The following is a 26,820-nucleotide window of genomic DNA, read 5'->3' as shown; positions in this document are numbered from 1 at the left end:
TGCCTAAAAGCCCACACATTCCCAGTCCAGATATAATCAGTCCAATCTCATCACTAGTCATTAGTGCCTTTTCAATGTTTCCTTCAGGTACTGTACTTCTGAAGTTTTAGCTGTCCAGGAGACAAGTGGAGCTGCTGGTCCCCTCACTCTGGTGCAGTGAGTCCATCCTTTTTCAACCATCATCACATCTGTGTCTTCTGGTAGGAGAACCTGGAAAGAGTTTCTCCCAGATTGGAGTTAGTTTATCATCTTTCCAGACTTTGATCAGGACCTAATCCTCTAGCCAGATTCCCTTTCTTTTTACTAACTCCAGGGCTACTTTTTTTTCTCTCTTCCACCAAGGTGGCAGTGGCAACCACAACCTGGATGCATGTAGGGCACCCTCTAGTCACTAGATTCAGGATCTTGGACAGGGAAGTCACTGGCCTCTTTTGTCCTCCAAACACCCCTCAATATTCAGGAATGCAGGAAGAGAGAGACAAGCTTAAAACATATAAAATCACATTGCATAGACTTATGAAAACATGAAAGACAAATAAACTTTTCTTCAGGTTTTGGCAGCCCTGGAATCCCTTTCTCCAACACATCATTCTGAGTCTGCCCCAACCCCCACTCCCAGATCTGCAGAATGGGGAAGAGGTTGGGGCTTTTGGTCCCCTTTGTGACTCTGAATTTCCCTGGCCCATTCCCGATGTTCACTTGTATCAAAATCAAGGTTTCTAGAACCTGTCAAATGCCCACTGACAGATTAGGCTACTCAGTCCTGAGACTTTCAAGCTAATTTCCCTGATTCACTCACTCTGAGGCTCACCAGGTGTTTCATTGTATCTCCTCTGAGATATCTTGTGAATCAGGCCCTAGGTTGCTAACTCTCAAATTCACCAGATCTTTCACTGTATCTCGTCTAAGATGTCTTACAAACTAGAACACCAGTCACTCAGGCTCCCCAGTCAAGGCCATCCTGTGAGCCAGCCAGTGTATTTAACTTTGCTAAATGTCAAACAGATTTGGGATGTGGACACACAAACTTAGGTAATTCTTGTTGAAACTTCCTTCCCCTCCCCATCCAGACTTTTTGGTTTCTTACTCTCAACTTCTTATCCCTTTGGGCTTGGAAGCTGGTAGGTGTGTTGTGGTGGACATTAGGTGAATCCCTGGGTTCAGGGCAGGTACCCTTTATGTAAGACTCCATATTTTACTTTAGAAATAAAAAGAGACATTAATTTGGAATTCAGGTTGAAGTGACTGGGAGGACAGCATATATGGGATACTGTCTCTTTGGGGTGATTCTTTTTGGCCCTCTTTTGCTATGTGACTGGAAAGGGGATGGTGATGATATAAGCTAAGGCAGAAGTAGGGAGTATGGATCATCTGACTGCGGGCTAGAGTAATGTTTTTGTGTCCTGATGATACAAGGGCTTAGATACAACAAGATGGTATCAAAGCAGAGCCAGAAGTTGTAACTCTGTGTCCACCTCCAAATCTTGGGGAGAATCCAAGGAGAATATTTCTCTCAGCTTGCCTTATCATGAGGCTCAAAGACACCTTTTCCTTGGCATCACAAGAATAATGAGGAAGGAAAGGAATTTTCCTGCTTAACCACCTGTTCAGTTTAGGGTGTAAAAATGGAAACCGAGGGTCCCATACCAGCAGGGACACACAGGATCCTTACCCTGGGGGAAGGCCACCAGAATAACCTACCAAAAGAGGGAACTGAGGGTCTTTCTACCATTCTAGGAATGTCAGACAAACCCCCATCTGAATGGGATGGGGTCTTAAAATTGTGAACCCCACCACTGCAATAAGTTCACAAACATAGAATTTGGAGGCCAAAGTATAAGACAGTAGCTTATTCTTTTGTGAAAGGGATATTCCCCACTTTGGATGCTTGAGTAATGTCAAAGAATTTAGTTCAAAGACCCAATTATAGAATTAAATAATTTACAGAATTCTAATTATAGAAAAAAAACCCTCCCTACTTCTTGGTCAGAAGGTCATAACTGGTATATTCTTTGCCATTTCTAAAATATAAGTGAGTTAAGTACTCCACCCCTCAAGGCCTTAGACATTTTAAGTAGACAGGTCACAAGCTTTTTGTTGTTTTGATTTTTTTTGGTTTGGTTTTTTTAGAGAAGAATGGGTGTTCTAAAAGGAAGGGGAAATACAAACTTCTGTCTAGGTTTTTGAAAATATTGGGGCGAAACTCTTCTCATGAGAAAGTCACAGATTGTATCCCACTTGTGCGGGATAAAAATTGATTACAAGCATCTCACTCAAAAATGAGTACCAAGTTCCCTACTCACTTAAACAAACAAAATCAGAGTCAGAAGGTAGGAGTAAAAAGAGGAAGTTGTTTATGCCACTTCATGAAAGAGAGCACTTCAATGATGGGCTTAGGAGTGCCAACTGACTAAGAAGCAAACAGGCAATGTATACCCAAGGTTCCTCCCACCTCCTATCTTAGCAACTGTAAAAATGGAGATTTGAACCCTGGGCTTCAATCACCAGAAGTCCTTGGTACTTCCCAGAATTCCCTATAATCTCACCTGAGTCATCATCTGGGAGTGAGAACACAATTTACTATTTAAAGGGCTCTCTGCCTCTCAAGCTCTCTTCTTCCGCTTCTAAGGACACGTGTCTCTCTACTCAGCATGAAAGATATAAGTGAATTGTGAATGGGCTAATCAGCCCTAGGCACATGCTTTTCTTATTTTGTATTTTCTTATTTCCTTGATTTCTAATAATTTTGATAAGCATATTAAAATACAATATTTTTATCAGTAGAGACTAATTTAATTTTTATAGTTTGGCTGACCACATTGGTTGTGAAGAAATCCCCTTAGTCTTCTTAACTTTCCTAAACCTTTTCTCTACTGTGACTAAGTTCAACTTTTAATAGCTACTGCCTAGATTTTTTTTAAGCCACATTTCTCCAAGGCTTTTCAGAAAAGTCTCTTGATCAGCTTGAGCCTGCTTGCCTGCCGCCTTTTTCTGAACTCCAGCAATCTGGACCTGCTTGATCACTCTCCCATCCCGATCCACCTGGCTACAGCCCTGGCCCAAGCAACTCTGAACTCTGACTCAGATGCTCATTGCACCAGGCCCAACCCTAGTACCCAGGCTGCTGTAGCTGCCCTTATGTCTTTGGAATCAAACACTAGCTGATAAAAACAGGGGTGATGTTTCCTTAGGCTACAATTAGCCTCCAAAAGGGGGCAGGGAACCACAGGGGAGAGAAAGAGGAAAGGGAAAAGACTTTTCCAAACAGGAAGATAGAAGCATGGCTTATTTCAAAGAATATCTTTTGAGTGCACTGAATCTGTTATTTATCTCACCTGAGATTCAGGGGAAAAATTCAGTTCCCTGCAATACTTTGGCCCAATTTGAAATTCCAAAAACCCACCCTCACTATGGGGAGGCAGCTCAATGGCTCAGTGGATTGAGAGCCAGGCCTGGAGATGAGAGATCCTGGGTTAAAATCTAGCCTCAGAAAATTCCTAGCTGGGTGACCCTGGGTGGGTCACTTGACCCCCATTGCCTAACCCTTACCAATCTTCTAATTCTGACAATAGGCATCTAAATGGATGATTAAAAAAAAAAAACAACGGACTTTAAAGAGACTGGCGGTTATATTTTTAAAGCATTTCAGACTCCAACGTTTTATTAAAAATTTCTATATTCTATTGCATTTTACTAATTGTTTTGTTTAAGATTTAATATTGTTGGTTTTCAATTCATATATCAATGCAATCAATACAATTCTGTTACACTGAATAATTTTAATATACTGGGTTTTAACTACTGTTATATTCTGTTGTTTTTTCCCCTTTAAATACACTGAACAAATATTGAATACACCCATAGGAAAACAGCTTTTTATATTTTTAAATTTGTAAATTGTCACCTAAAAGATGGATAGACTTCCTAAAAACTGATTAAAATGTATAACAACCTTTGGAAAATTTAATGAGCTAGATACCTCAAGTTGATTTTAAGGGGTCTTTAGATATGATTTTTAGAAATTTTTTCCAACAATCTCTGGTGATTTTGCTTGCCCCTAACAGGAGGTAAGGTCCATTTTAGTAGCTGAAATGAAATACAATTATAATTCCCACTTCCCACATTTATAAAAATATGAAAGGATGGGCCATCACATTCTCATACCAAAGGAGCTGGGAAGTTAATCCCAGGGTATTGTATCCATAGAAGACTCCAAATAGAGGAGCATCTCTCATTTTTAACTCTTCAGCTCACTTTACCCAACATCAACAGTACAGAGTTTTGGTTTTTTTCCCCTAGACTCCTCTGCCATATTTTTGTAATGATATCTAGATTCCTTGATGATGTTTTAGACCCAAATCAGTTGTACTTTGTTTAAATATATTTGACAAGGTTGAAAGATTTGCTACATCTGTAAAAATTGTGACAAATATCTATCAGTTCATAGGTTTTTAAAAATGCCATACAGCAACTTATATGAAATATGCTAGTGGATCAGAGGGTGGAAGAAAGGCAAAGGAGAAGCATCGGGAGGGAACTGAGAGCAGTAATACCCACAAACGGACAATTTGCCTGGGGCTAAAACCTCTGAACAACAGACAGAGATAAGAAAAGCTAGACCTCCCCACTCAGAGATGGCAAACAGCACAGAAAAGACTCAACACTCCAAGAAAAACAAGAAGAAGAGGGATACTTTGGACACATTTTATGGAACAAAAATACAAAATACAGAGGATATAGAAGAGGAAACACAAGCAAATGCCCCGAAACCTTCCAAAGTAAACAGCAACTCTCCACAAACCCATGAAGAATTTGAATCGGAAATGATCAAAAAGATGGAAGCCTTCTTGGAGTAAAAGTGTGAAATAATGCAAAAGTAATTCATGCATCTACAAAACCAGTTTGACCAAACTGAAAAGGAAAAATAGGCTTTAAAAGTCAGAATCAGCCAACTGGAAGAAAACAAGCAAGAATTAATAAAGCAAAGCCAAAAGACCAAGAAATTAGAAGAGAACATAAAATATCTCACTGACAAGATGACAGATCTGGAAAATAGAGGGAGAAGAGACAATTTAAGAATAATTGGACTAACAGAAAAGCCAGAAATAAACACCAAACTCGACATCGTAATACAAGATATAATCAAAGAAAATTGCCCAGAGATTCTACAACAAGGCGGCAATACAGTCACTGAAAGAGCTCACAGAACACCCTCTACACTAAATCCCCAAAAGACAACTCCCAGGAATGTAATTGCCAAATTCCAAAGCTTTCAAACAAAAGAAAAAATCCTACAGGAAGCCAGAAAAAGACAATTTAGATATAAAGGAATGCCAATCAGGGTCACACAAGATCTTGCAAGTTCCACTCTGAATGAGCGTAAGGCATGGAACATGATTTTCAGAAAGGCAAGAGAGCTGGGCCTTCAACCAAGAATCAGCTACCCATCAAAACTGACTATATACTTCCAAGGGAAAGTATGGGCATTCAACAAAATAGAAGATTTCCAAGTTTTTGCAAAGAAAAGCCAGAGCTCTGTGGAAAATTCGATATCGAAAAACAAAGAGCATGGAATACATGAAAAGGTAAATATGAAGGAAAGGGAAAAGGAGAAAAATGTTATCTTTTTCTTTTACTCAAACTCTCTTCTATAAGGACTACATTTATATCAATCTATGTATACTAACAGGTGGGGAAAATGTAATGTGTAAATAAGGGTAAAAGAAAGACCAAATAGAATAATCTTTCTCACACAAAGATTCACATGAGAAGGGGAGGGGAAGAAAACTCCTATGAGAAGGAGAGGAAGAGAGTTTTTACTTAAACCTTACTCTCAGGGAAATCAACTCTGAGAGGGAAGAACATCCAGATCCATTGGGATCTTGAATTCTATCTTACCCAACAAGGGTAGGGAAAAGGGAAAATCAAGGGGGGTATGGTGGGAGGGAATATAAAAAAGGGAGGGAAGAAGAGCGGGGTGGGGGAGGGAACAAAAAGGGAGGGACTAGAAAGGGAAACATATCAAGGGAGGGGACAATGGGGACTGATTTAAAATAAATCAATGGATTAAAAAGTTAGAGCTGAAGAAGAAAGGTTAGAATTAGGGAAGGATATCAAAATGCCACGGAGTCCACAAGTGACAATCATAACTTTGAACATGAATGGGATGAACTCACCCATAAAACCTAGACGAATAGCAGAATGGATTAGAATCCAAAATCCTACTATATATTGTCTCAAAGAAACACACATGAGGTGGGTAGACACTCAAAAGGTCAGAATTAAAATGTGGAGTAAGACCTTCTGGGCCTCAACTGACAGAAAAAAGGCAGGAGTCACAATCATGATATCTGATAAAGCCAAAGCAAAAATAGACCTGATCAAAAGGGATAGGGAAGGTAATTGTATTCTGTTAAAAGGGACTTTAGACAATGAGAAAATATCACTAATCAACATATATGCACCAAATAATATAGCACCCAAATTTCTAATGGAGAAACTAGGAGAATTGAAGGAAGAAATAGACAGTAAAACCATATTAGTGGGAGACTTGAACCAACCATTATCAAATTTAGATAAATCAAATAAAAAGATAAATAAGAAAGAGGTGAAAGAAGTGAATGAAATTTAGAAAAATTAGAATTAATAGACATTGATTTAATAAATAAAACAAGAAGCTGGTTCTTTGAAAAAACAAACAAAATAGATAAAGTACTGGTCAATCTAATTAAAAAAAGGAAAGAAGCAAAGCAAATTAAAAGCATCAAAGATGAAAAGGGGGACATCACCTCCAATGAAGAGGAAATTAAGGCAATCATTAAAAATTACTTTGCCCAATTATATGGCAATAAATACATCAAATTAGGTGATATGGATGAATATATACAAAAATACAAATTGCCTAGACTAACAGAAGAAGAAATAGAATTCTTAAATAATCCCATATCAGAAAATGAAATCCAACAAGCCATCAAAGAACTTCTTAAGAAAAAATCCCCAGGGCCTGATGGATTCACCAGTGAATTCTATCAAATATTCAGAGAACAGTTAACCCCAATACTATACAAACTATTTGACATAATGAGCAAAGAGGGAGTTCTACCAAACTCCTTTTATGACACAAACACTGTACTGATTCCAAAACCAGGCAGGTCAAAAACAGAGAAAAAAAATTATAGACCAATCTCCCTAATAAATACAGATGCAAAAATCTTAAATAGCATACTAACAAAAAGACTCTAGCAAGTGATCAGAAGGGTCATCCACCATGATCAAACAGGATTATACCAGGGATGCAGGGCTGGTTCAATATTAGGAAAACCATCCACATAATTACCACATCAACAAGCAAACCAACAAGAACCACATGATTATCTCAATAGACGCAGAAAAAGCCTTTGATAAAATACAATATCCATTCATATTAAAAACACTAGAAAGCATAGGAATAGAAGGATCGTTCATAAAAATACTAAACAGTATATTTCTAAAACCATCAGCTAATATCATCTACAATAGGGATAAACAAGATGCATTCCCAATAAGATCAGGAGTGGAACAAGGATACCCATTATCACCTCTACTATTTGACATTGTACTAGAAACACTAGCATTAGCAATTAGAGAAGAATAAGAAATTGAAGGCATAAAAATAGGCAAGGAGGAGACCAAGTTATCGCTCTTTGCAGATGACATGATGGTCTACTTAAAGAATCCTAGAGATTCAACCAAAAAGCTAATTGAAATAATCAACAATTTTAGCAAAGTTGCAGGATACAAAATAAACCCATATAAGTCATCAGTATTTCTATATATCTCCAACACAGCTCAGCAGCAAAAACTAGAAAGAGAAATGCCATTCAAAATCACCTTAGACAAAATAAAATACCTAAGAATCTATCTTCCGAGACAAACACAGGAACTATATGAACACAACTACAAAACACTCTGCACACAACTAAAACTAGACCTGAATAATTGGAAAGATATTAACTGCTCATGGATAGGACGAGCCAATCTAATAAAAATGAACATCCTACCCAAACTTATTCATCTATTCAGTTGCATACCCATTGAACTCCCAAAAAATGTCTTTACTGATTCAGAAAAAAACATAAGAAAGTTCATTTGGAATAACAAAGGATCAAGGATATCCAGGGAAATAATGAAAAAAAAATGCAAATGATGGGGGCCTTGCAGTCCCAGATCTCAAACTATATTACAAAGCAGCAGTCATCAAAACAATTTGGTACTGGATAAGAGACAGAAAGGAGGATCAGTGGAATAGACTGGGGGCAAGTGACCTCAGCAAGACAGCATATGATAAACCCAAAGATCCCAGCTTTTGGGACAAAAATTCACTATTCAATAAAAACTGCTGGGAAAATTGGAAGACTGGGAGAGATTAGGAATTGATCAATACCTCATACCCTACACCAAGATAATTCAAAATGGGTGAATGATTTAAATATAAAAAAGGAAACAATAAGTAAATTGGGTAAACAGAATAGTATACCTGTCAGACCTTTGGGAGGGGAAAGACTTTAAAACCAAGCAAGACATAGAAAGAATCACAAAATGTAAAATAAATAATTTCAACTACATCAAATTAAAAAGCTTTTGTACAAACAAAACCAATGTAACTAAAATCAGAAGGGAAACAACAAATTGGGAAAAAGTCTTCATAGAAACTTCTGACAAAGGTTTAAATACTCAAATTTATAAAGAGGTAAATCCATTGTACAAAAAATGAAGCCATTATCCAATTGATAAATGGGCAAGGGACATGGATAAGCATTTTTCAGCCAAAGAAATCAAAACTATTAATAAGCACATGAAGAAGTGTTCTAAATCTCTTATAATCAGAGAGAGGCAAATCAAAACCACTCTGAGGTATCACCTCACACCTAGCAAATTCACTAACATGGTAGCAAAGGAAAATAATGAATGCTGGAGGGGATGTGGCAAAGTAGGGACATTAATTCATTGCTGGTGGAGTTGTGAACTGATCCAACCATTCTGGAGGGCAATTTGAAACTATGCCTAAAGGGCGATAAAAGAATGTCTGCCCTTTGATCCAGCCATAGCACTGCTGGGCTTATACCCCAAAGAGATAATGGACAAAAAGACTTGTACAAAAATATTTATAGCTGCACTCTTTGTGATGGCCAAAAATTGGAAAATGAGGGGATGCCCTTCAATTGGGGAATGGCTGAACAACTTGTGGTATATGTTGTTGATGGAATACTATTGTGTAAAAAGGAATAACAAAGTGCAAGAATTCAATGGAGACTGGAACAACCTCCAGGAAGTGATGCAGAGCGAGAGGAGCAGAACCAGGAGAACATTGTACACAGAGACTAATACACTGTGGTATAATCGAATGTAATGGATTTCTCCATTAGTGTCGGTGTAATGTCCCTGAACAATCTGTAGGGATCTAGGAGAAAAAAACACTATCCATAAGCAGAGGACAAACTGTGGGAGTAGAAACACCTAGGAAAAGCAACTGCCTGACTACAGGGGTTGAGGGGAGATGACAGAGGAGAGACTCTAAACAAACACTCTAATGCAAATACTAACAATATGGCAATGGGTTCGAATCAAGAACACATGTGATACCCAGTGGAATCACGCGTCAGCTATGGGGGTTGCGAGGGGAGGAAAAGAAAATGATCTTTGTCTTTAATTAATAATACTTGGAAATTATCAAATAAAATATTATTAAAAAAAAAGAAATATGATAGTGGATTTGTTTGCTATTGTAATTAATTGGGCTATTGAGAATTTTGTGGATATTGATACCTGTATATTTGTACTATTGTTCTTTACAGTTCTCACTGTTCTCACAGTGGATCATGGCCAGGTATGAAGAGGAAATTGATCTCATTTTTGGTGACATATTCTATATTTCTTTAGCTGACACAGTGTATCAGTGATTATAAGCTACATTTTTTAATTTTTAAAACTATTATTATGTTTTTCTTGCATGTGCAATATTCTATTTCAGTCTTTTATTTTTTCTTTCCTTTTTATATTTGAATCACATGTCACCAGTATTTAGATTTTCTTTAAATTTTTTGATTTAGCCGTAATATGTTTAAATACATTTGCTATAATGTCAATGCATGCCCCAAAAGCTTGAGATTATAAAAATCATGCCACTAATTCTTTAAAAATTTATGGAACTTTGCTTAAAGATTCTGTCTGTTTCCAGGACAAGATATACAAAAGAGCCATTGCAAAGGGCCAAAGAAGCACAAATCTAAACCTGAAGAGTGCCAAAAAGAGCACACAGGAAATATTAATGTGAACTCAAGGTTGTGACCCTTTACATATGTTGTTGTAGGCCTTCCTTGTATCCACACTCTTCTTGAAAATACTTACAGACAAGTATCTCAAATTTGGCTCCTACCTGGATCCTATAATCTAGTGCCTATTCTGTCTTTATTATGTGGCAACTTTCTGTAGTCCTGGCTACTGACTGGGTAAATGCATCAATGCTTAAATCATTTTAATTGGGCCCTGATTCATGAACCTGTTATAGATTTACTTTTCCTTTATTTAGAATTTTTACACATTAGACTTTGATATTTCATCCAGGAATTATCTTTTTTTATTTGGATTTTTCTGATTTTTTTTTAATTTTGATTTCTCTTACCAAATGATTTCATAAACCTCATATTTCAGCCATACATCCCTAAATGATTTCTGTGTTTTTCAATCACCCTCTTCATGTGGGGAATGTATAATTATTATTATTTTAAATTGTCAAATTTAAGTTCCTTGAGAGAGAAATTTTAGGTTAAGAAACATGATAACTCTCCAAATCCAGAAACTGAACTGTTTGGATAAGACACCATGAAGATGCCTCCACCATCCACAAGCTGCATGAGAAAGACCAAGAATGAACTTTGGGTGTGGGGTTTGAATGCATTTGTTTTGTATTTATACTCTTATGCCAAAGGGGACTGCCCCATAACTGGCTTTTTGTCAATGTGCCTAGCAATTATTCGTTTTGTTCTCTTTTCCTTTTATCCACAAATTATTGCAGTCTTTAAGTTGATTATGTAACCATGATCCTTTGGGGAAATTTTTCCCAATAGGCTTACAGGGGAAATGTAAAAATGGAGATTTGAACCCTGAACTTCAATCCCCACAAGTCCTTGGTACTTCCCAGAATTCCCTATAATCTCACCTGAGTCCTCACCTGATTGCAAGTACAAAATTATGTATTTAAAGGGCTCTCTGTCTCCCAAGCTCTTTTCTTTCACTTCTAAACACATGCGTCTCTCTACTCAGCATGCAAGATGTAAGTGAATTGTGAATGGGCTAATTAACCCTAGTCACATGCTTTTCTTATTTTGTATTTTCTTATTTCCTTGATTTCTAATAATCTTAATAAACCTCTTAAAATATAATATTTTTATCAGTAGCGACTAATTTAATTTTTACACAACCCCACATCTCCCCACCAGGCTTTGACTTACAATTCAAAACACCTGTGCTTCCAACCCAACTCATGCAAGGCTAGGGAAGCAACTGAGCTATTCATTGCCCCTTCTGTCCTTCATAAGTCTCACTCTCAAGTCGGTCCTAGAGACATCAACCAACAAAAAGGTAACAAACTAGCTTTTATAAGCTAAATGCTCAATCTGAGAATAGCATCATGTGATAGAAAAATACCCCTAACCCCTTAAAGAGGATTAGATTTTAATGTTATCATAGTCTTGAGTTAATCTTGACTGTAATTCTAAGATAATTTGCTTAAATCATGATATTAGTAGGTGTTTTGTTAATATTCAGGTATAAGTATTAAAGTTTTAAAATAAGAAAATAACTGCTTTTGCATAGGCTTTAGTAACAGTCCCACCCTTCAAAGTTGCTATATCAGGCACCGTAACTTATGATACATTACACATCAAGATGCCTGACCTTTAGTTCAGAACCTGGTACCACTCAATCCCACCCACTCTTATCTTATGCATCATTAGCTCAGGACCATCTGCTCCCTCATTTCCATGAAGTAATTATGAAGTCATGGTCAAATGACTTCTACTCATGAGAAATATTTCCTGATTACTTCAACCAATCCACATCTCTCTATTTTTATCACCGTCCTAAACTATGTTTGTACTGGTATAAAACTTGTCTAATTCCTTGGAATATAAAAGGTCTTTTCATAGTACTTGGGGTCTTCTGGTCTATACCAGAGGTCTGGCTTTATTTTGGGACTTTACCTCCCCTAATAAATCTATATTTCTTTATGTATTGGAGACTTTTGAATTAGTTTCTTTAAATTATGTTCCTGTGGTTAGAAATTATGAAACAATGTTTGATTCTGTCTCATGCACATTCAATCCACTTATACTGTGGCATCTCAATTGCATGTTTGTGAACTTATTGCAGTGGTGGGTTCACTGTTCATTACCCTGTCCCACTCAATCTTTTATGAAATTGGAAAAGGGAAAGGATCTATTTATACAAAATTTATTGCAAGGCAATTTGGAAATTGAAAGGTTTTCCATCAATCTGGGAAGGACGGAACAACCTGGTGTATATAATGTTAATGGGATAGTATTTCGCTATAATAAATGATGACCAGGAACATTTCAGGAAAAACCTAAGAAAGATTTACATAAACTGATGCAAACTGAAGTGAGCAAAACTAAAACAAAATATTGAAAACAAAGACAGCAATATTTTTAATGGACAATTGTTTATGGCAGTTATTCTCAGCAATATAGTGATCTAAGACTGTACCAGAGACTCATGATAAAAAATGCCATCTGCCTATGGAGAAAGAAATGATGGAGTCTAAATGCAGACCAAAACATACTATATTTCATTATATTATTCTTTTCTTTGTAATCTCTTCCACTAAATGACTAATATGAAATAATCCTTTATATGTTTGTACATGGAAAATGACTTCATTTTCACATAATCAGATAATCACTTTACTGACTTTCACTAGAAAGAATTCAACTAGGAAACTCAGACATATAATGACTGAATTGATTATGAATTGGTCTTGCCTATAGAGAGGATTAAATTTAAAAGAGGACAATTAAACCTTAAGAAAGACCCACTCCTACCCACCTTAGCCTCTGGTTATTGTGTTTCTTGCAAATCTTTGTGGACCCTAGTAATTCTGCTATTGTTCTCGCCATTACAAAAGTATTTAATCCCCCTCATCTGTATCCCATTGATAAACCCAAGTACCTTTTTTTAGTGCTGAAGGGGAATTCCTATTTGTAATCTTTCTGACTGAGATTAAGGCTTTTTTATTGTAATTACTTTGATACTTGATTTTTAAAAAATGTTGACACTTTCCCAGAGTGGGTAGTGGTGGGGAATTAAGGGAGGGAGGGAGAAAAGGTGGGAAGATAGGAAAAAAGTTGAAGCTTAAAATTTTTAAGAAATGGTTGTTAAAAATTATTTTTACATGTTATTGGGGGAAAAGAAAATATTATTATAAAAGAAAAATGGAAATTTAGACAGACTTTGAATAATGGTCGGAATTCAGATTAACTAAGAAGAAACAAGGTATCCCAAGCTTGGGGCAAAAATAAAAAACATTATAGAGATAAGATTGGGAAGACAAGGTTTGACTCTAGGTAGTATGTCTGGGTAGGGCATATAGTATGTGTTATGAAATTATAAGATAAGCTTGAAGAAAGAATCTGAGACGTTATTGTAAAAAGACCTGAATTTTCATATTGTGTGAAGTAGAAGTTTAAAGGGACCTTAGAATATCAAGATATGCCCTCTTTGGACACTGTAAAAAGGTCTAGGAAAACCATCTTTAAAATGGAATCTATTTACTGAGAGAGAAATGTGGAGCAATGTCTCACATCCTAGACCTAAGGCAATGTTCTCCATATTTACAGAAAGAGAAAGATGTGTGGCCACGTTTCAGGTCATGGACCAGAGAGAGATTGACTCCTGACATACAGAAATCTTTTTTTTTCTTTTTCTTTGAATATAGAATATTTCTCCATGGTTACATGATTCATGATCCCTCCACCCATTCCTGGAGTTGATAAGCAATTCCACTGACTTATATATGTATCATTGTTCAATACCTATTTCCATGTTACTCATCTTTGCAATAGAGTAATCTTTTAACATTAAAACCCTAAAATATCCCTATTGAACCACAGGATTGATCATATGTTTTCCTTCTTTTCTCTAGATGTGGACAGCATTCTTTCTCACAAGTTTCTCTGGAATGTCCTGGATCATTGCATTGCTGCTAGTAGAGAAGTCCATTAAATGTGATTGTGCCATAATTTATCAGTCTCTGTGTATAATGTTCTCTTGGTTCTTCTCCTTTTGTTCTGCATCAATTCCTGGAGGTCTTTCCAGTTCACATGGAATTCCTCCAGTTCATTATTTCCTTCAGCACAATTGTATTCCATCACCATCAGATACCACAATTTGGTCAGCCATTCCCCAATTGAGAGACAACCCCTTATTTTCCATTTTTTGCCACCACAAAGAGTAGAACTATAAATAATTTTGTATGAGTATTTTCCCTTATTATTGCTTTGGGGTACAAACACAGCAGAGATATGGCTGCATCAAAGGGCAGGCAACCTTTTAAAGCCCTTTGCTCATAGTTCCAAATTGCCCTCCAGAATGTTTGGAACAATTCATAACTCTGCTAGCAGTTTATTAGTGTCCCAATTTCCCCACATTTCCTCTAACATTTATTATTTTCCTTTGCTGCCATATTGGAAAGTCTGATAGGTGTAACTGTGAATTTCAAAACTACTCCATCCTATTCAGACCATTCTTTAGAAGATCAGATTTAGCTATTTCCTGATAATAACAATAGAGATACTTGGAATAACAGAATCAGGTCTTGGAAATTACATTCTCCACCCTACTCAGTGTAACAAGATTAGGAAGGGCTGCAGCAAACTCAAGATTTAATTATTTGAGAATATGGCCTTCAACAGGCATGTGCAAAAAAGGATAGTCCTCTGGGTAGTCCTAACTCAAGCTTGAGCCACCATTGGCACATGTGAGATGCAGGAAGTGAGGTAGAGAACAGCCTCTGGAGTTCTCGGGACTTCCTGTGAGGAGGGCTAGAGTTCAGTTGGATACTGGACCCTGAGGTTGGAGGAACCCCGCAGACTGTTTTCCTTCAGATTGGTCACATGAGTGATAAGGACTGACCCCTTTCCCTGCCTTGGCTCTCCAAGGCCTTAATGCCCACTTTGGCTCAGCCTGAGCCAGAGTGGTTCCGAGTTAAACTCCTTTCCTGCTCTCCCCCTTTCCTTCTCTCCCTCTTTCTCTCTCCCTCTAATATTTTCTTCCTCCTGTTGCAATAAAATCACCATAAAAAATTGCAGCTGATCTGGGTATTTTATTATTTGGGATTTCCTTAGGTGATCATTTAAATTTAGATTTTTTTCAGTCACAACTATAATTTTAATAATATAATCTGGTATCTCAGATTTGTTTTAATTTGTAATTATCTAATGAGGATGGATTAGCACACTTTTTCATTTGCTTATTGATAATTTTGATTTCATCTTGTGAAAACTGCCTATTCACATCCATTGACCATTTGTCAATGGTGGAATGGTGTGATATTTTGTAAATTTGACTTAGTTCCTTATATAGTTGGGAAATTAAGCCTTTGTCAGAGAAGTTTGTCATAAAAATATTCTCCCAGTTTGTTGTCTTCCTTCTGATTTTGCTTGCATTGGTTTTCTCCGTAAAAAAATTTGTTAATTTGATATAATCAAATTCATTCAGGTTATATTTTGCAATATTCTCTATCTCTTGCTTGGTCTTTAGTCCCTTCCTTTTCCACAGATCTATACCCTTTTATGTTTACCTAATTTATTTATGATTTCACTCTTTATATTTGTCATTTATCCATTTTGAATTTATCTTGGCATAAAGTTAATCTAAGCCTCATTTTTCCCATACTGTTTTCCAATTTTCCTAGCAGTTTTTGTCAAATAGTGAGTTCTGATCCTAAAAGCTGGATCTTTGGGTTTATTGAACACAAACTTGCTGAGGTAATTTACCCCTTCTCTATTTCATTGATCCACCCTTCTGTCTTTTAGCCAGTACCATATTATCTGATGACCACTGCTTTATAGTACAGATTAAGATGTGTTACTGCTGGACCCCCATCCTTCACATTTTTTTCATCATTTCCCTCTATATTCTTGTTCTTTTTTTCTTCCAGATGAACTTTTTAATGATTTTTTTCTAATTCTATTTAAAAAAAAGTTTTGTGGTAATTTGATAGGTATGGCACTGAATAAGTAGATTAATTTGGGTAAGATTATCATTTCCATTATGTTAGCTCATCCTACCCATGAGCAATTAATGTGTTTTTCCAGTTATATAGATCTAGTTTTAATTGTGGGAAAAGAGTTTTGTAGTTGTGTTCATTTGATTCCTGTGTTTGTTTTGGTAGATAAATTCCTAAATATCTTATATCATCCAGCATGATTTTAAATGGAGTTTCTCTTTCTAATTCCTTCTGAATTTTGTAGGGAATATATAGAAATGTTGATGATTTGTATGCATTTATCTTATACCCTGCAACTTTGCTTTAATTGTTAATTACTTCCACTAGTCTTTTAGTTAATTTTCTAGGATTCTTTAAGTTTTCCATCATATCATATGCAAAGAGTGATAGTTTATTTTGCTCATTGCCTACTTCAATACCTTCAATTTCTTTTTATTTTCTAATTGTTACTATAAAATAATAGAGATGATAATGGTCATCAGTGCTTCACTTCTCATCTTATTGGAAAGGCTTCTAACTTGGCCCCATTGCAGATGATACTCGCTGATGGTTTTAAATATTTACTGTTTTTTATTTTAAGAAATGACCCATCTATCCCTATACTTTCTAGTGTTTTCAATAGGAATGAGTGCTGTATTTTGTCAAAGGCTTTTTCTACATCTATCGAGATAATTATGTGATCTCTGTTGGCTTGATTATGGATATGGTCAATTATGTGGATGATTTTCCTTATATTAAACCATCCTTGTGTTCCTGGTATAAAGAACACCTAGTCATAGTGTATAATCTTTGTTATAATTTGCTGTAGTCTTTTTGCTAGCATTTTATTAAAGATTTTTGCATATATGTTCAGTAAGCAGATTGGTCTATAGTTTTCTTTCTCTCTTTATGGTCTGCCTGGCTTTGGAATCAATACCATATTTGAGTCATAAAAAAGAATCTGGTAAAACTCCTTTGCATATTTTGACAAATAATTTGTATAGCATTGTGGTTAGTTATTCTTTAAATGTTTGATAGAATTCACTTGTGAATCCTCTAGCTTTGGGGATTTTTTCTTAGGAAATTCCTTAATGACTTGTTCAATTTCTTTTTCTGAGATGGGATTATGTGAGTATTCTATTTCCTAGTTTGTTAATCTAGACAATTTATATATATATTTGTAAATATTCACCTATTTCAGCAAGATTGTCATATTTACTACCATGTAATTGGGCAAAATAGTTCTTAATAATAATCTTAATTTCCTATTCATTAGTAGTAAGATCACCGTTTTCATCTTTGATAGTGTTTTGATTTCCTTCCTTCCATTTTTATGAGATTAACCAGTATTTTATCTATTGTACATGTTTTTTCAAAGTACCAGCTCTTAGTCTTATTTATTAGATCAATAGTTCTTTTACTTTCAATTTGATTAATTTCTCCTTTAATTTTTAGGATTTCCAATTCAGTTATTATCTGGAAATTTTTAATTTTTTGTTTTTCTAATTTATTTAAGTTGCAAGTCCAAATCATTGATCTCCTCCCACTTTATTTTGTTGCTATAGGTACTCAGATATATACATTTCCCCCTGAGTACTGCTTTGGCTGTATCCCATAGGTTTCGATATGATTTCTCCTCATTGTCATTCTCTTTAATAAAGTCCATAATTGTTTCTATGGTTTCTTTTTTGATCTACCAGTTTTGAAGAATTAGATTATTTAGTTTCCAATTACTTTCAAATTTGCATTTCCTTTGACCCTTTTTAAGTATAATTTTATTACATCATGAACTGAGAAAGTTGTATTTATTATTTCTGTTTTTCCTCATTTATTTGCAATATTTCTATGTACTAGTATATGGTCTATCTTTGTATATGTACCATGAACTGTTGAGAAGGTCTATTCCTTTTTATTCCTATTTATTTTTCTCCATATATCTATTAACTCTAACTTTTCTAGCATTTCATTCACTTCCCTTACTCCTTCCTTATTTATTTTTGTATCAATTTATCTAATTCTGAATGGGGAAGGTTGAGATCCCCCACTAATATTGTCTTACTATCTCTTTCCCCCTTGAGCTCCATTAATTTTTCCTTTAGAAATTTAGATGCTATACCATTTGGTGCATAAATATTTAGTAATGATATTTATTCACTGTTTACAGTACCCTTTAATAGAAGACAATTTCCTTCCTTATCTCTTTTAATCAGATCAATTTCTTCTTTAGCTTTGGCTCATATCACGATTTCTATTCTTGCTTTTTTACTTTAGATGAAGGATATTAAATTCTGTGCCAGCCCTTTACCTTAAATCTGTGTGTGTCACTGCCTCAAATGTGTTTCTTATAAACAATATATAGTAGGATTCTGGTTTTTAATCTACTCTGCTGAGTTCATCCCATTCACATTCAGCATTATTATTATTAACTGTGTAGTGTCCTTCATCATTTTAACTCCTTTAAATCCTGCTCTAGTCCCTTTCTTTCTGTTCTTCCTCACCAGGGTTTTTTCGTTTTGTCACCCCTCTATTTCCTCCTCCCTCCAATGACCTCTCTTTTCCCTTGTCTTATTCCCCTTCTACTTCTCTGTGGAGTAAGATAGAATTCCATTCCTTGCCTAGTAAGGTAAAATAGAATTCTATACTCCACTAAGCATACTTTTCTTACCCTTTCTAAGGTCTTTACAATCAGAGTATTGCCCATTATCACCCTTATCCTCCCCTCTCCATAATGATTTTTTACTCCTTTTTATGTTATATAATTCACTCCATTCTATTTCCCCCTTTCCTTTTCTCTTTGTGCAACCCTCTCAGACATGGATTGATTTTTTTTACATATCATTTATATACATACATAGCTTATCATACATATCATTCCATATCATCCTTTTTACAAATATATATTATAATAATAATCAGCTTAATTCTCTACCCTCTTTCTGAGTAAATTTCTTCTATCTTCTATCTACTACTAAGAATAATTTTTGAGAATTACAGAAAACCTCTTTGCATGTAGATATAAACATTTTTACCTCAATGGGTAACTTAAATTTTCTCTTTTTTATTTAACGTTTTTGGGCTTCTCTTGTGTCTCATGTTTGGACTTGAGATTTTTTGTTTAGTTCTGGCTTATTCCTCAGGAATGCTTGGAAATCTTTTATCTTATCAAATGTTCATTTTTCCCCCTGAAAGAATATACTTAGTTTTGCTGGATAATTTATTCTGAGCTATAAACCCAAATATTTTACCTTCCTGAATATCATATTCCATGCCTTTTTATCTTTTAATGTAAAAGCTGCTAGATCCTGTGTGATCCTGATTGTAGGTCCATGATATTTGAATGGTTTTGTTCTGGCTGCTTAAAGTATTTTTTTTGCTTGGTTACTCTTAACTTATAGGAAAATACAATGGACTTATTTCATATATTCAAGCCTTCCTTCAAATTAACATTTTAAAGACATAGTCAAGAGTTGGAGACAAAGTTTTAATCCAGAAAAAAAAGAGCAGGAATATTAAGTTGAAGAGCTTTACAGTGGATACTATGAAAGGAAATTCTTGGTTCTCTTTGTTCTCTTTGAGTTCACACTTATGAAAAGGAATCCTTTATTCTTCTCTACCCTTTTGTATTCCTCTGCTTTCACTCTTCCACCTCTTTTGTAAATAAAAGATTTATAATTTTTATATATTTAGCCAAACCATTTATTTTAATACTTATAATACAAAGAGAGAAGGAGTTCAGGGCTGGATTATCTGAGAGGGTATGACAAAAAGATCATTCCAGCCATTGGGCTTGACTTCCTGGGAGAAGTGTCCCCTGATTGTCTTATAAGAAAAAAAGGTACTTAAAACTTTAACATTGGGTACTTCAGAGTCAGTCTGGGACACCTCCCTAAAGCAAGGTCTCAAAGAAACTCAGAAGACCCAACCCAAAACACTTAGAGATGTAAGACTTTTGTCCTACAGGGAGAAAGATGAGGGTAGGGCAATCTTGTCTTGAAGAGCAATGGATGGGGGAACCAGCTTGTATTAACTTCTTGGAGATATTAATAACTTTTATTAACTTGAGAATAACACACTAATTTCTCATTCCACACAATATTGCCCCCTAAACAATTAATTGACATTGCAGGTTTCTGAGCACAATAATATTTAATCTCTTGGACTAGATCTTATAATAAAGACGTGGGGAACTATATGTATGAAAGTTTGCATATACAACATGATACGGTCACTTTATACAACTGATTTCACATAGTGACATTTCTTTGCTAAAAGGAAAAGTGAAGTATTAAATTGTGGTAGATAAGTAATTTAAAGGAAACCCAATCCAAACAATCAAATGTATAGTCATCCTATATCACAATTCACTTATCATAGTTTCACTGTATTATAGTTTATATATATATATATACATATATATATATAATTCTGTATTGTGACATTTTCACTATATCAGGAGATTTTACAGATGAATATCATACTGTCAACAATGGAAATACAGTACAGCACACTATTGGCTGATGGAATGAAAGTGGACCAACCACAGCAATGTGTTCTGGACACTGATTGGTTCAGTGACTATAGCCTCAGGCAGTTTCCTTTCCTGCTGCTTCATGGATTTTCACATATCATGGGAGTATCTGGAATGTAACTTCCTTGATAGGTGAGAGATCATTATATTAGCAAAAATGTATCCATGAACTTCCCCAGTTAGTATAAAGACCTCGGATATTGAATGAGACAGATCTTTATTATACAAAAAATTGATAAGATCAATTAATAAAAGAAAGCAATAGGATACAAATCAAGATACAAAATTTGGTAATTTGATTTCTGATTAAAAGGAAAACCCCCCTTCAACTTAGAAGAGGGAAATTGAACAGATGTAATTAATTGAAATGAGAAAAAGAAACATTCCACTCCCATTAAATGTTTAAATTCAATCAAAGCATCAAAGAAAGTATAATTGATTCACCAGTTTGGGGTCACTTTTCAGATATGATACATGAGTTGCTAAAGATATATAATTGTAATAAAACTTCTTTGGATCTGACTATATTTGCTGGTCATCCTAATCTAGGTCCTTAGTTAAGAGTCTCTAAGCAACTAGGTAGTTATGGTCCAATTTCTCAGACACACAGTGCTTTATTGCATTCAAATAATGCAATAAAAATTTCTCATAATTCCCACAATTGAATAAAGTTTACTCACAAGACAAATTAAACTAGTCCCATAATTGAATAGAAAATGAACTGAGTTAACTCAAAAACTGAGTGACAGAATGGAGTTAGCTTGGTTTACAAATGCCACAGGTGTATAGTTCTGGAAATGACTGTCATAAAAAGAGTATAAAACAAATGAAAATAATATGATATTGGGATTGTTCTAGAAGCCTAGATAAAATACACCATTTAATACATCCTTTCTATAAATAAAGATGCTATAAAATCTTTTCACAGTGTGTTGGAATAGTATCAGTAACCAATAAAGAATTATAGAAAATCAAATTATATATTTATACATAGACACATATGTATGTATCTATGTATACATACACATATATAGGTGTAAATAATACCAAAGTTACTATGAATTTGAAAAAAATAGGTCTCTAAATTGTAGTCTGGATGGGGGGGGCAGCTGGGTAGTTCAGTGGATTGAGAGCCAGGCCTAGAGATGGGAGGTCCTAGGTTTAAATCTGGTCTCAGACACTTCCCTGCTGTGTGACCTTGGGAAACTCACTTGACCCCTATTGCCTAGCCTTTACATCTCTTCTGCCTTGGACCCAATACATGGTATTAACTCCAAAATAGAAGGTAAGGGTTTAAAAATAAATAAATAAATTGTTGGCTGTTGAACTTAACTTCAATTACTTATAAAAAATTAGAATGTATAAATACTGTATGGGGGTGAATCTTGAGGTGAACCCCTGGGCTTCAGATAGGGTACCCTTTGTAAGAATGCTAAATTCCATAACTTATCTTAGAAATGAAAAGATAAATTTATTAATTTAGAATTCATATTAAATTTGGCTGGGAGGACAGTGTCCAGGCATTGACACTGCCTCCTAGAGGAGATGTGTTCTGGGCTTTTCATAGTCATAATAATAGGGGTCTATGTGACAAAGGATGAGGTAATGGAATGAGGTTGGGCAGAACTGAGGCATATCCTAGATATAACCCGATGGTATCTGTGTCCATTTTGGAATCTAGGGGAGAATCTAAGGAGAATATTTCTCTCAGGGGTCTTATTGTGAGTCTTTGATGCCTAGGGTAGCCTTCCCTCAGCACCAACAAGAATGCAAGGAAGGAAAAGAATATCCTTGTTTTCTGTTTAACCTGAAAAACTTTTAGGTTTTAGGGTATCCATGGGAAACCCAGGGTCTTATAACATTATGATATTGCTTGATAGTAAATGGGCAAAGTATCAGTGATCTATATGAGTAATAAGACCTTAAGAAAAATAAATTGTCAAACTAAGTTGATTTTACCCAGAGCTAATTGAATGGTTGACTGGGAGAATTCTATAGTTTGCCTCGATTTTCAGCAAGTCATTTGATGAAATCTCTCATTCTTTCGAGACTGACAAAATGGTGAGATATAAGTTATAAGACATGAGATTTAGGTAAATATGGAAGTGTATGAATACTGAGAATTTAATTTAAGTAATGGTTCTTGGATGAAAGTCTTTAATTTTTGAGTAACCAAAAGTCATTTATCTGTAGTCTACTGCTAGTAAACATTTTGATCAATGGCTTGAATGAAGCTATAGATTGAAATCTTGACCAAATTTATTGGTGACTCAACTGTTTAAAGCATGTCATCCATGGTTTCCTTGTGTGAATATTCTTTTATCTAAAAAATATTTTACTGCATTAAGTTAGGATGAATATGAGTTGGAAATATGATTATGTTAGTGTAGGAACTCTCCTTCTAAGGTAGGAACAGGAAATATTCTTTACCAATGAATGTCTGTTCTTTATCAATTAAAGAATTAAAGAGCTTCTTAGACAATTGAAAGTTTAAATGATTTTCTCAAGTCCTCACAAATAGTATGTATCAGATATTCCTGGTTCTCTGTCCATTGTGCTGTGTTGCCATTCAAAGGGTACAATTTAAGTTGTTTTCATGATTTTCTATAGCTAAAGCCATCTATCACCTGTCAACCTTGAAAAAACCCAGAGCCACCATAGTTAGAAAGAACTAGTCTTTAATCAGGAAAAGGAAAACAATGCTTTAATTGGCCCTACACAGAGTGATGCACAGAATACCATACAGAACCAAGGTCTGGGACTCTGGGAATAGTCTCCAGGAAAAAGTAGCTCAAAAGAGGATATTCCAATTAACTGAAGAATTTAAGGTCTCCTATATCTTTTGGGGACCAGAAGGTTCAATTGATTGGCTTTACTATGGACACAAGGGAAGGAGGACCCCAGCTGTACTGCTTTAGTGAGGCTGATTCTTTACAATCCATAACAAGGAAAGGATGAATCCAGTCAAAGCCTGAATTGCCTGGGAGAGGTCTCTGATACAATGGGAGAAACTTCTAAGACAAAAGGGTACTTAAAATTTGATTATATTTACTAATTTCACCTAAGCTAAAATCTCTGGGTTTTGAGGTTTACTGTTCAGTCTAAGACAAGGTCAGTCTGGGACTTCCCTAAAGCAAGTTCCCAAGATACAGGGACAAACTTGGGGATTCCATAAACAAAGTTGATACACCTACTGGCAAACCTCCTGGTAACAAAACTTTATAAACTTAGCTAGACTACTCACTCCTCAGGTAAAAAAAATACCTAGTCTATCATTGACCTTCACTTCCAAACCATTCTAGATTTTCAGAATTTATCCTTCCCCATAATGGATTTCAACTTCATAGCCTCACATCTGTGCCCTAATTAGGCATCAAATAGTACTTCAATAGTAAATGAGTTAATGAATGAAAACAAGAGATGAATGAAAACAAATGTGAAAAAAGAGCACTTATTAAGCAATGAATATGTGTTTGACATTATACTAAACACAAACAATACAAAGGTAAGAAGCAACTAGTCCTTGCTTTAAAGAACCCTATATTCAAGATCAGGTAGGTCACATAGAAAATAGAGAACCATGTCTGGAGTTATGAAGAACTAGATTCAAATCTGTCCTCAGACACTGTGTAGTTATGTGACTTTGGCAAGTCACTTACTCCCATTTGCCTTGCCCTTGCCATTTTGTGTTAAAGTTGTTAAAAAATTAGGTTGTTGTTTTTTTAAAGAACCTCATATTCAAATGGGGAAAATAAAGATAGGGATATCAGTGTTTTGGTCTAAGTCATGGGGATTGTGATTGGAATCATAAAGCAACTAATTGGCTTATTCATTTCAGAAATGACATTACTGATTTCATTATTGTTCCCAGAAGCAAAGACTTTAAAATTTTAGGTGGCACATACAACTCAAGCAACGAAAATGACTGAAGGACAAGCATATCAGGACCCAGTCTGGATTAGATAAAGAGAACTCTTATCAACCAAGGTCATTATATTTTTAATAATGCCATGTAACATGTATAGTTTTAAAAGTAAAAAAGGATGTAATTTTGAATTACCCACACAGACCTTTGTTATAAGTAAGAGAGGGTACTGCATGAGAGGAGGGTCTGCAGGGGACAAATGCAGAGGATGGAAGCAGGAGACAAATAGGGAAAGAATTCTGGAATATTGAAATGAGGGTTGAGCTGAAAAACTGAGAATCAGTGAGAGTCTCTCTGGGGGTTTGCTGACTGCAAGCTTCTAGGAGGCTTTGCTATCAAGCTATCTGGTGGATTAAGGTTACCAGTACTTCTTGCTAAGTCCTGTGTTTCCTGATAAAGAAGATCCCTGAATTGAAGCTAGCCTGACTCAACATCTTGTCTACTTCAGTTGTCAGTGAGTGGGAGATCTAAGTCCATCCGGCCTTGGTATCTTTCTCTGGGTCCTGCCAATCTTTCCATAGTCCAGTACCTTAATAGCAACTAAAGGGGGGCTGGGGATAGTGGGGAATTATCTAGAGCAGGGACTGGGAATTTTAGGTAATTGAAGTGAGGAGTAGAGTAGACTAACTCTGTGAAGACTCTCCTTGAGGAGATATTTGGATCCTGGGGACATCAGTTAAAGAAACATAGTATCAGTTTACCCTATCTCCATTTCAACCTTTCCCTATTTAATTAAAATACTTTCCCAGTTACTAAGTGATTTGTGTATTGTAATATTTATTGGGAAAGGAAATAGGATTGGAAAAATAGGGGATAACTTGAGGTTTGTAGCAGGGTATGGAGGAGAGAGGGGGAGAGAAGGTATATCACTTGGTGAGGCAAGGGAGGGAGATGACCCCTGCTGAGAGGAAATAGCAGGGGTCCAGTAAGGATGGTTTGTCCTGGAATGACTGAACTGAAGTTCAGCTCCCTTTATGACCAGAAAAGATAGTGTACTTATCTGACTGCGAATTCAAATAATATAAAGTTAATAACTAGTTGGGATTGGAGTTTTTTCTCAGCTTCAGACCTGAGGCCAGGCCCCAGAGGCTGGTGGAGGGTTTGTCCTACTCCCGTCTACTCTCGTTTGTCTAATTCAGAATCTTAGCAGAACACAGAAAGCAAACAAGAACAAATCTGACCTTCAGAAGCCTGTGTCTTCCAGCTGAACCAAGAAGAGCATGCCACTCCAGACTGGGATGACCAAGCTCCTCTCTCCTCCAACACCAGGAAGCAAGACCCACATGGCAGGAAGGAAGTGCTAGTCACAAGATCCAACTGCCACTCCCAGTTGGCCCCTTCCCCCACAAACTGTCAGTCTAGTTTCCTTTCCACAGTATTGATCTCAGACGAAACTCTGCCCTGGTTTGAGTTTTTTTTTAAACCCTTACCTTCCATATTGACTCCAAGACAGAAGAGTGGTAAGGGCTAGGCAATGGGGGTCAAGTGACTTGCCCAAGGTCACACAGCTGGGAAGTGTCTGAGGCTATATTTGAACCTAGGACCTCCCATCTCTAGGCCTAGCTCTCAGTCCACTGAGGTACCCAGCTGCCTCCCTGGTTTGAGTTTCTATTGGCCTTTCCACCCACAGTAAACAAATGGATACAAGCCCAATACAATTTATCCTATCCCATTCCCCAAACCACCTCCCTAATATACCCTCATTGGAATTTTTTTTAATTGGTATTTTTATTTTTTATATCACCTACATTCTAAAAATACTTATTTTAAATCCTACTCCCATAGAGTCATTACTTATTAATAATATTTTTAAAAGGGGGAGGAAATAAATCTAAATCTGATAGTATATGTAGTGCTTCACAACCATATTTACTCATTCTGTGAAGAAAGGAGGGAGGTTCATGCTCATATATTTCCTTTAGGACCAAGTTTGTTTATTACAATTTCAGAAAATTCAGTTTTAATTTTATATTTCTGTTATTCTTCCAAGTTACACAGTTGCAAAGTTTATGTAGTTGTAATTGTGCATCTTATTTTTCTGCTTCTCTGTCTTTTTAAATGAATTCACTTGGGTCTTCTAATCTTCATCTTCATTGTTTCCTATAG

The sequence above is a fragment of the Monodelphis domestica genome, chromosome 2, assembly GCF_027887165.1.
Source record: "Monodelphis domestica isolate mMonDom1 chromosome 2, mMonDom1.pri, whole genome shotgun sequence".
Classification (NCBI taxonomy): Eukaryota; Metazoa; Chordata; class Mammalia; order Didelphimorphia; family Didelphidae; genus Monodelphis; species Monodelphis domestica.
Note: the sequence above shows the minus strand (reverse complement) of the source record.